General features: G+C 36.4%; 1 pseudogene; it reads right to left on the bottom strand.

Annotated features, from left to right (window-relative positions):
* Positions 1-9,159: 9,159 nt before the first annotated feature.
* On the bottom strand, positions 9,160-9,289 carry LOC123945277 (annotated as a pseudogene).
* Between the last annotated feature and the right edge of the window lie 282 nt (positions 9,290-9,571).

Genomic DNA, 9,571 nt, shown 5'->3' with positions numbered 1-9,571 from the left:
GGAGAGGGACAAGTAGACTCCCCACTGAGCAGGGAGCCTGATGTGGGACTGGATCTCAGGACCCAGAGATCATGACCTGAGGGGAAGTCAGAGGCTCAACAAACTGGGCCACCCAGGTGCCCCTTCAAATATCTAGTTTTTAAATATTGTAGTGATACATTATACAAAAAGGTTTTAAATTAATTTATAACTGGGGGCACCTGGGTGGCTCAGTGGGTTAAAGACTCTGCCTTCAGCTCAGGTCATGATCCCAGGGTCCTGGGATCAAGCCCCGCATTGGGCTCCCTGCTCAGCAGGGAGCCTGCTTCCTCCTCTCTCTCTCTCTACCTGTCTCTCTATCTACTTGTGATCTCTGTCAAATAAATAAATAAAAATCTTTTAAAAAAATTTATAACTTTGGTGAGACAAAATGTTATGAGGATCACTTTTAAGTTGGGATTTGAGAGGCATTGTAGATTTGAATTAGCAGACAGGAAGAAGAGGAAAACTTTTAACACAAGAAGTGAGTGTATGGGAAGACCCAAAATGAAATAAAGAATAAAAAGAAAGGAGGGAAGAAGGAAGATTTGTAGACAGATTGATACGAAATTTTAAAATAAGTATGATTGAAAAGGTTGGTGTAACATATAAAATAATGAGGAAGGATGTTTGGGACAAGCTTGAATAACTTGAATGTATTCATGGGAAAAGAGAGAGAGTGGAGGTTGGGGCAGAGTTCTTAACGTTTGATTAGAATGTCCCCAAACCTCCAGTACAGCTGTGATCTGTGATTGAATTACAAGTGTGTTAGAAGGTGGTCATTTTCTGAATGGTTTTGTTTCCTCCCTGCCTCCCTCCTTATCTCTCCCCTCACTCCCCCCCAAATCTCTCTTATCTGTTTCTTTCAACTATTAATTATTTTTGGCATTTGATGTTAAAAATTAGCTAAATGCTGATTCCTGGTAAAATTTCATAATAAATTCTTTTTTAGGAAAAAAATAAATTGATACTCTAAGAAATAATGACATAATATTTCAGAATTTAGAAATTGATTAATAATCAATAATAATAATATTTGATCATGTATGCATATGTCATATTTTTATTTTGTATATTTTCCAGAAATTTAATTAAAAGTAGTATTTCAATTTTATATTTTGTTTACCCCATGCTTAATATTTAAAAATCATTGTTGCAAATTAAATCAAAATATTCTTTTTTTTTTTTAAAGATTTTATTTATTTGACAGACAGAGATCACAAGTAGGCAGAGAGGCAGGCAGAGAGAGAGGAGGAAGCAGGCTCCCCGCTGAGCAGAGAGCCCGATGTGGGGCTCGATCCCAGGACCCTGGGATCATGACCTGAGCCAAAGGCAGAGGCTTTAACCCACTGAGCCACCCAGGCGCCCCAAATCAAAATATTCTTTTTTTTCAAAGATTTTATTTATTTATTTGTCAGAGAGAGAGAGGGAGTGAGGGACCACAGGCAGACAGAGTGGTAGGCAGAGTCAGGGAGAAGCAGGCTCCCCGCTGAGCAAGGAGCCCCATGTGGGACTCGATCCCAGGACACTGGGATCATGACCTGAGCTGAAGGCAGCTGCTTAACCAACTGAGCCACCCAGGCATCCCCCAAATCAAAATATTCTTAAAATGATCTACACTATCTATTGACTTCTGGTTTTTGGTTTTGTTTTTATTTAAATCCCAGTTAGCCTATAGTGCAATTGTAGTTTCAGATATAAAATCTAGTGATTCAACACTTCCAACATCTGATGCTCATCCCAGTGATGCTCATCTTAATCCCCATCACCTGTTTAACCCCCCCCCCCCCCACTGCCCTCTGGTAACCATCAGTTTGTTCTCTGTAGTTTATATATAGTTTGTATTGCCTTCTTTCGATACCCTCAAAAAGCAGTGTTTGAAAAAAAGACCGTAGCACACATAGTTTGTCAGGGAGGTGGTTGGAGGCAGCAGGATGAGGGAGTGTTCGGGGTAACACAGGGAAAGAGACTAGTCAGAATGAGATCTCCTGTTTCCAGCTGCCTCTGAGGGCTGCAAGGATGTTGCTCCTGCAGGATCTCTGGGCAGCTCACAGCAGCCTGTCTGGAAAGCGTGACCAGAGCGTCTCTCCATGAACTTGCAATGCCTGCCAGTTACAGATACCCCCTGGATGTTTTTGTTTGTTTGTTTGTTTGTTTTTAAGATTTTATTTATTCATTTGTGAGAGAGAGAGGGGACACGAGCTTTCAACCAGGGTGAGCAGCAAGCAGAGGAGAAGCAGGTTGCCTGTTGAGCAGGGAGCCCCATGGGGGACTGGATTCTGCGACCTGGTGATCATGACCTGAGCTGAAGGCGGACACTTAACAGAGGGAGACAAGGAGGCGTCCCACCCTGCTGGGCTTTATGGCTGATTTAGGTTTGCATTAGATGACTTTCTTTGTTTGGGGGAAGACCCTGAGGCAGGAATTGAAAAATGTAACACATCCTACTTGAAGAGTGACTCTGCCTGAGAGAGGGATGTCCAAGTTCCACATGGAACTGTCTCCAGGAATTGCAGTTGAACCCCTAAATCTGCCACAGGAATGTGACATAAGGGGCCAAAGATATCTGGCAAATACATATGCTGAAAAATCGTGCTCTGAAACCATAAAGACCAGTAACTCCCTTAAGTGTGTGTGTATGTGTGTGTATTTAAAATATTATCATAACTCCCTGTTTTAATACCAAGATAAGCAACTATTTGACCGAAGCTATAAAGATATCTAATATACCAGGTAACATAATCTTAAAAAGTTTATTACTAATTAGGTGGTATAATGAAGATTATCTTTTATTTGTCTTCATATCCCCCTGTAATTTTCCACCCTGGCCTAAACCTTTTATTTGTCAGTGATATTTTTTAAATAAACAATATCGCTAAGTTAACTACACTGATATCCTGCTGAACCAAATATCTGTATGGGGCAAAAAGGACTTTTTCACTCTTTTAAGTGTTTGAAAGTATAAAAAAAGAAACACTGCCCTCGTGGGATTCATTCCAGCAATGTGGATCATAATAGAAGCAGTTAGTCACAAGATCACACAAGTAACTGAGAAATCCAGAATGCTTCACACGTTACAGAGTGGCTCATTTTACCACCTTGCATGATAAACTAATATCCCAAGCTCACGTTTGCGACCAGTGAAGCAAAGAGGTAGAAAAGATAGTATTTGGAGTAATGCATTGCTGATGTATCCAATGACATAAAGACCATACAAAAAGACCATTCGAAATCTCTTCTTCATGGAAATATCAAAACAATCTACTTAAGACAAACATTCAAGTGGAAATAAACGTTTTTAAATAAAAGACTGTACGACATCATACTAGAACTCTATGTGCCGTATGTACATAGGCAGGAATACAAAGTCACGCGCCAGCTCTAAGATCTGTGCTCTGCCCCTGATCTCAGCATCACTGGGGCAGACCTTGGCTCTGCCATTTATTTATTTGTTGATAGATCTACAGCAAACTATTTAAACATTCCGTCTTAGCACCCTAATTTTTAAAATGGAGAGGACAGTATGTGTTACATCATAGGCTGTTTTGAGGATTAAGTAAATTAATGTTGGTAGTATTAACCTTATTAGTAAATATTAGTCATATTAGTAAATCAATATTAACTGGGCCCACAATATTTCTTGTTTCTACTCCTTTCCATAACCTAATTGTTAATAATGCCCATTTACTCACAAAAGCATCTTGCCTTTGAAGACAAATTATATGATTTCATTAACTAATATTTATTTTGAGAAGTTTGGGGTTTGAATAATACGTTGTTTAATTTAGAAAAGACGTGACGTGATATGCCATGCCTGTAGATTTAGATTTATATTAAATGATATTAAAAGTAGGTGAAAAATACAATAACAGTAGGTGATTTTAATAGCGTACCTGTCACTGTATCTCTTCAGCTCTGTGAAGAAAGTAGGACGAAAATGTGACTTTCTCTTGTTTCATACAAAGGGCTTTTGCCATGTAAAATTTTTGTCAAACGTTTACGAGCTAAGAAATTTATTTTCTTAATTAGTGTGTAATAATTGCGGATAATTATATTTTGTAGACTGTTGAAGAATAATTATTTGTTTGTCAAAGCCGCTAATTGAAGTGAAATTTTTGAACACCTTGAACAAATTTATTTTTAATTGCAAAAACTACATGGAACATATTACCATGCATTGATATAGTTTATGTTTTTAAGAAAAATTAAACTTTGGGAGAGTATGGTTAAAATGCTCACTGCTATTCTTTAATTAATCTTTAAATTTGAATCCTACAAAATATTTCATCAAAAATGTTTAAAAATATTTTGAACTTATGATAGAAAAAGATTTAATTTCAGCATTCCCTGTTAATCACAGAAAAAGAAAAGTGATAGATGTTCAGAATGAATACACATTTGGAGTATTAAGAGTGATAATTCTGAGACCTTGTTAATGCTACAAATTTTCTTTTAACCAGTATAAAAAATAATAAATTATCTATTCCATTTGCTAGCCCCTACATGTGTAAATAAAATTTCCTGTTGAAAAAGACATTTTTTAAAAATTGAGAAATTATTGACAGTCTTGATCAATTTTGAGGTTAAAATTTGAAAAAAAAATATTCACAGAAGCCAGCTCAATTTTCTTATTTAAAATTTTGAAAATACCTTACTGGAATTTTGTAAAGATTCAAAATTTAGTATTTTCCCTATTTCTTTTATTTAGTGTTTCTTTTATTTATATAATTATAAAATTATATAAATTATTTTGTTTATAAAAGAATGCCTTCCTTCACTAAGTCTCACATTCACCCCATCATGCTGTATAAGTAGCATTTTCTATGTGTACCATGAGGAAAAAAAAAATAAGGAAAGAAATTCATTTATCAATAATAGTAATAAAGAATAAATTTCTAGGGAATTACAAGATAAAAAATAAAAAATTAAAAATATTTATCTGAGAAAAATGCAGCTGTATTGCAGGTTGGATTGAATAAATGGGACTTGATTTGTACTGAAAACTGTCAGTGGTAATGTATGGACAAGTCTCTAAACTAGGGAGGCTTTGGAACAAAAGTGAGTATGCATAGGATCCATCAGACTGAGAAATAGAGTGGATTTGTGGGAAACCAAGAAGCCTCTAAGGTTTCAAGGTTGATTGCAGATATCTCATTATTACGATACTTATAATCACGAACATGGACAGTTTTGTCCTGGCATTGTTCCTAGGTGTCTCCTTTTTGACATTTAAATTCTGTTTATCAGATCATCTTACACAAATTTGTGCACCTAAGTTGCTCAGGTATGGTTGGCGGCTGGGAATTCTTGAGTAGTGATAGCACCGAGTATCCCAGGCCACAGATGGTGCAATGTTATCATTTCATGCAAGTTCACTAACGCTTAATATGTACTAAGTGTTATTGGAAGTAGTTCTTCCAAAAAAGTGATTATAAACTCTTGATAAAATTTCATAAAATAAAGCTACAGGAAATAGGAAGTTTGCCTTGAGCCTTTGTCAAGTGTAAGTTTCTTCTTAAGCATATACCATTTGGCCTCACAAAGTACAGAGGCCATATGTTTGCCAAGATTCCTGAATCCACAATTTAACAAACATGAAAAATTTCTAAGAAGTCTGATGGCCAGTATTTGGCCTTGAGCCTGTCATTTATTAATCTTTTTTTTAATTTTGTATTTATTTTTATATATTTTTATTTTTTTATAAGCATATTGTGTATTATTAGCCCCAGGGGTTCAGGTCTGTGAATCGCCAGGTTTACACACTTCACAGCACTCACCATAGGACATATCCTCCCCAATGTCCATAACCCCACCACCCTCTCCTTACCCCCTCCCCTAATCCTTTTTTAAAATTTTAATTAATTATTTTTATTAACATATAATGCATTATTTGCCCCAGGGGTACAGATCTGTGAATCATTAGGCTTACACATTTCACAGCACTCATCATACCTTATATCTACAAAATGGTTATCCTTTTGCTCTGAATCTTTTTTCCATCAAGTGTAAAATGAAGATAAAAATTTAGTCTCTATTTATCTGTCATAGAATTCTTATACTGACCAACTATGCTAGTATAGCTCAAAGCCCTGTGTAAATTATCAAGAACTTTACAAACATAAAGGAAGTATGTATTAAATAATGTATACCATACCATACCCTACTTATACTATAAATATCTCTTCTTTCTCAGATCAGTTTGGCATGATACACACACACACACACACACACACACACACACACACACACAGAGAGAGAGAGAGAGAGTGTAAATCAGTCACTCTCTCCGATCCAAACTTACAAGGGAAAGAGTTACATCTCTATACTTTTAACTTGAATGAAAACTGATGTAGTTGCTTGGACAATCTACAGGAGCTTGTCAAATAAAAGGGAGTAGGTATCCATATAGCATACAACTCAAGGTTACAAAAACAGTCACTTAACAGATATTTCTCCTGCCTCAGTTTTAGCCAGATCTCTGGTCCAGAACTTGAACCTATAGTGAAGTCTGATAAGGGATATGGTTTATTGGTGACATGGATAGTAAAACTCTCAGCTTGTGAGGCATTTGTGAATCAATAAAATAGCATATTTCAGATAACGTGTTCAAGTCAAAGACCAAAAACACCCTTTTTAACACAACCTTGGGCAACTGTAAAATACAATCTGCAATAACAGTTAAACATAATAGTTCTTTGGGGACTTATATACGAATATATAAAAGTGAATGGGTCACCAGCTTTCCAAATGTGGTTTGGCTTTGGAAAAGCAAAGCTACAACCTAGGAATTCTGCTAGAGAAAGGTGCAGAGAGTGTAAGCAGAAGCACTGAAACACTTTGGGTTCTGTTTTTTCATTTCTTCATTTGTTCTTTTTTCATGTTCTTCATTTCTTCTTCATTTCATTTCTTCATTTGTTCATTTTTCATGTTCTTCATTTGTTTCTCAAATGAAGGTGGTACATGGTGCCTCCAACAACAGGTCCCACCCTCTTGATTATTACTTAAAGTTAACAAAGGACCCAGTGACCAAGGTGCTTTATTTGGAATGATGAAGTTCCTCCTTCTAGAATGAGTTTTATACTTTAATGTCATATGAGAATTGCAGGTCCATGATTACTTCAAAAATATATATTTCCTTTATTTTTAACTGGGAAAAAATTACAATGCAGCTTTCATGATCTTAATGATGGAAGGTTTACATTCCTTTAGAATACAGCAACCATAACAACAACAGTAAGTAATCACTCACAGACCCTAATTGTGTGGATTATTAGTTGGGATATACAGTATATAAAATGATCTACAATGTTACCTTTAACATAAATGTTGTAATCCTGTTATTTCAAGGGTAGCATAGGCAAGGATTCACAACATGGCTCTTGTTTCTCATCTGAAAAGAAAACTTCTAGTCTTTGTGAAGACAGCTAACGGGTAAAAGGAAGAAAGAGTGCCAAGTTTATTTGGCATCCACTCATATGCCAAATAATGTGTGTCAAATGCAAGCTGCTTATTTCATTAAACAAATAAAAACTGCATCATTGCATCATTGAGCTTAGTACTTGCAATATACACTCTTCTATTTTTTCATGTATATGTATATTCCTAGGACTTCCAGTCTATGGGAACAAATGGTTTACATTAAATCAATAGCCAAATTATACGCTCTTATTATGACACCAGCTGATCTAAGCACATCAGCCCATGTACCCCACTCTCCCTGGACAGATGTCTTCAGGTTCCTCAGAGATGAGATATGGATCTACTCATGTCTCTCTTTCTCTCTGACAAGACCCTGCTTGGCTGCCTTGTTGTGATTACAGAGCAGTGTTGACCCATCATCAGCAGAACCGCATTAGGGCTTGTCCCTAATCCTTTGCTCCATAGAAACAAAACCCTAATCTATCTTCCTATGGACCAGTACATCAGACAAGTCCTGTTTTCTTTAGCTCAAAATGGAAAACTCTTTTTATAGAAACTCAGTCTGAGTCACACAGACAAGGGGCAGCCCAGTGTTGATAAATGCTGTATCACCATTTAAATTCCACTGAACCAGAGGCTCCTGGGTGGCTCAGTCGGTTAAGCAGCCTATGCTTCAGATCATGATACCAGAGTTCTGGGATCAAGACAATGGGCTCCGTGTTCAGTGGAGAGCCTACTTCTCCCTCTTCCTCCACCCCCTCCCTGCTTACACTCCCTCTCTCTCTCTCTTTTTCCCTCTAATAAATAAATAAATAAATAATAAAATATTTTAAAATAAATAAATGAAGTAAATAAACTCAGCTAAACCATTTGCTCTTCCGGCTCTTTCCTTCCTCCTTCAAAGAAACAACCAAATCAGCACACATGCTCTAAGTTTCAATGTCATGGCAAGGAAAATTTCTGAGGAGATAAACAAGAAATCACATATCATTTGAGACTACCAAGAAATAGTCCTTTTTAAAAATTCCTATGGTACATTGGTTAACAAAGTCTCTTTACTGGCCTTGGATGATTTCCATTAATGAGTGTGAATCACGCCTTATTAACAGCGATCCACATGTACAATACATTTTTCCCCAGAGAATGGTAACTTACGATTTCATAGAGGAGATTCATCACAGTGACAACTTTCCTTACAGGGACAGTGTCTGACAAGAGGCATATAAATCTTATTTCCATAAAACTTTCTAATACATCCCTACATGCCAAAAAACATATCAAATCCTATAAATTAACAACAACAACAACAACAATAATAATAATAGAGGAAGGAAGGAAGAAAAGAAAACAAATAATGTGATCCAACAAAATTATATTTAGTTTTTATGTTCCCTTTTTTTCATTTGTAAAGGAAAAACACTGGTAAGACTGTAACATGGAAACCTAGGTAGAGGTTTCTCCAGAAGACATTTTGGCTAATATTTTTAAGACAGCATGACTCCCTGAGAGCCGTAATATCTCTAGCCCTAAAAAATACCAAGATTGTTAGAAAATAATCATATGTGGGGCACCTGGGTGGCTCAGTGGGTTAAAGCCTCTGCCTTTCGCTCAGGTCATGATCCCAGGATCCTGGGATCGAGCCCCGCATCGGGCTCTCTGCTGGACAGGGAGCCTGCTTCCTCTCTCTCTCTCTCTCTCTCTGCCTGCCTCTCTCCCTACTTGTGATCTCTATCTGTCAAATAAATAAATAAAATCTTTAAAAAAAAAAAGAAAGAAAATAATCATATGTAATTAGCAATAATCGCGCCTCGGATAAACCTCATTGGCTACGATACTGCCACTGCACAAAGCTAAAAAAATAATGATATGTAAGATGCTCCTCTTTCCCCCATAGACCCACCACCTACTGGAATGGGAAAAGGGGACTCAAAGCATAATAAGGAAGGAATAAGTTAGGAAAAAATGCATTTTCATGATATAAAAAAGGAGCCTCATAAACTTTGAGAAATCATGTACTAATAAACCTTTCCCTATAATTTATTAATGAGGAAACATAAATGAAAATTTCAGAAGTTTATGCAAAAGGATTAAAGTAACAATTTGCAAAGAATTAGTAAAATAGGATCTTGTGGAT

Source organism: Meles meles, chromosome 6 (genome assembly GCF_922984935.1).
Source record: "Meles meles chromosome 6, mMelMel3.1 paternal haplotype, whole genome shotgun sequence".
NCBI lineage: Eukaryota > Metazoa > Chordata > Mammalia > Carnivora > Mustelidae > Meles > Meles meles.
Note: the sequence above shows the minus strand (reverse complement) of the source record. Positions and strands in the feature narration are given on the sequence as shown.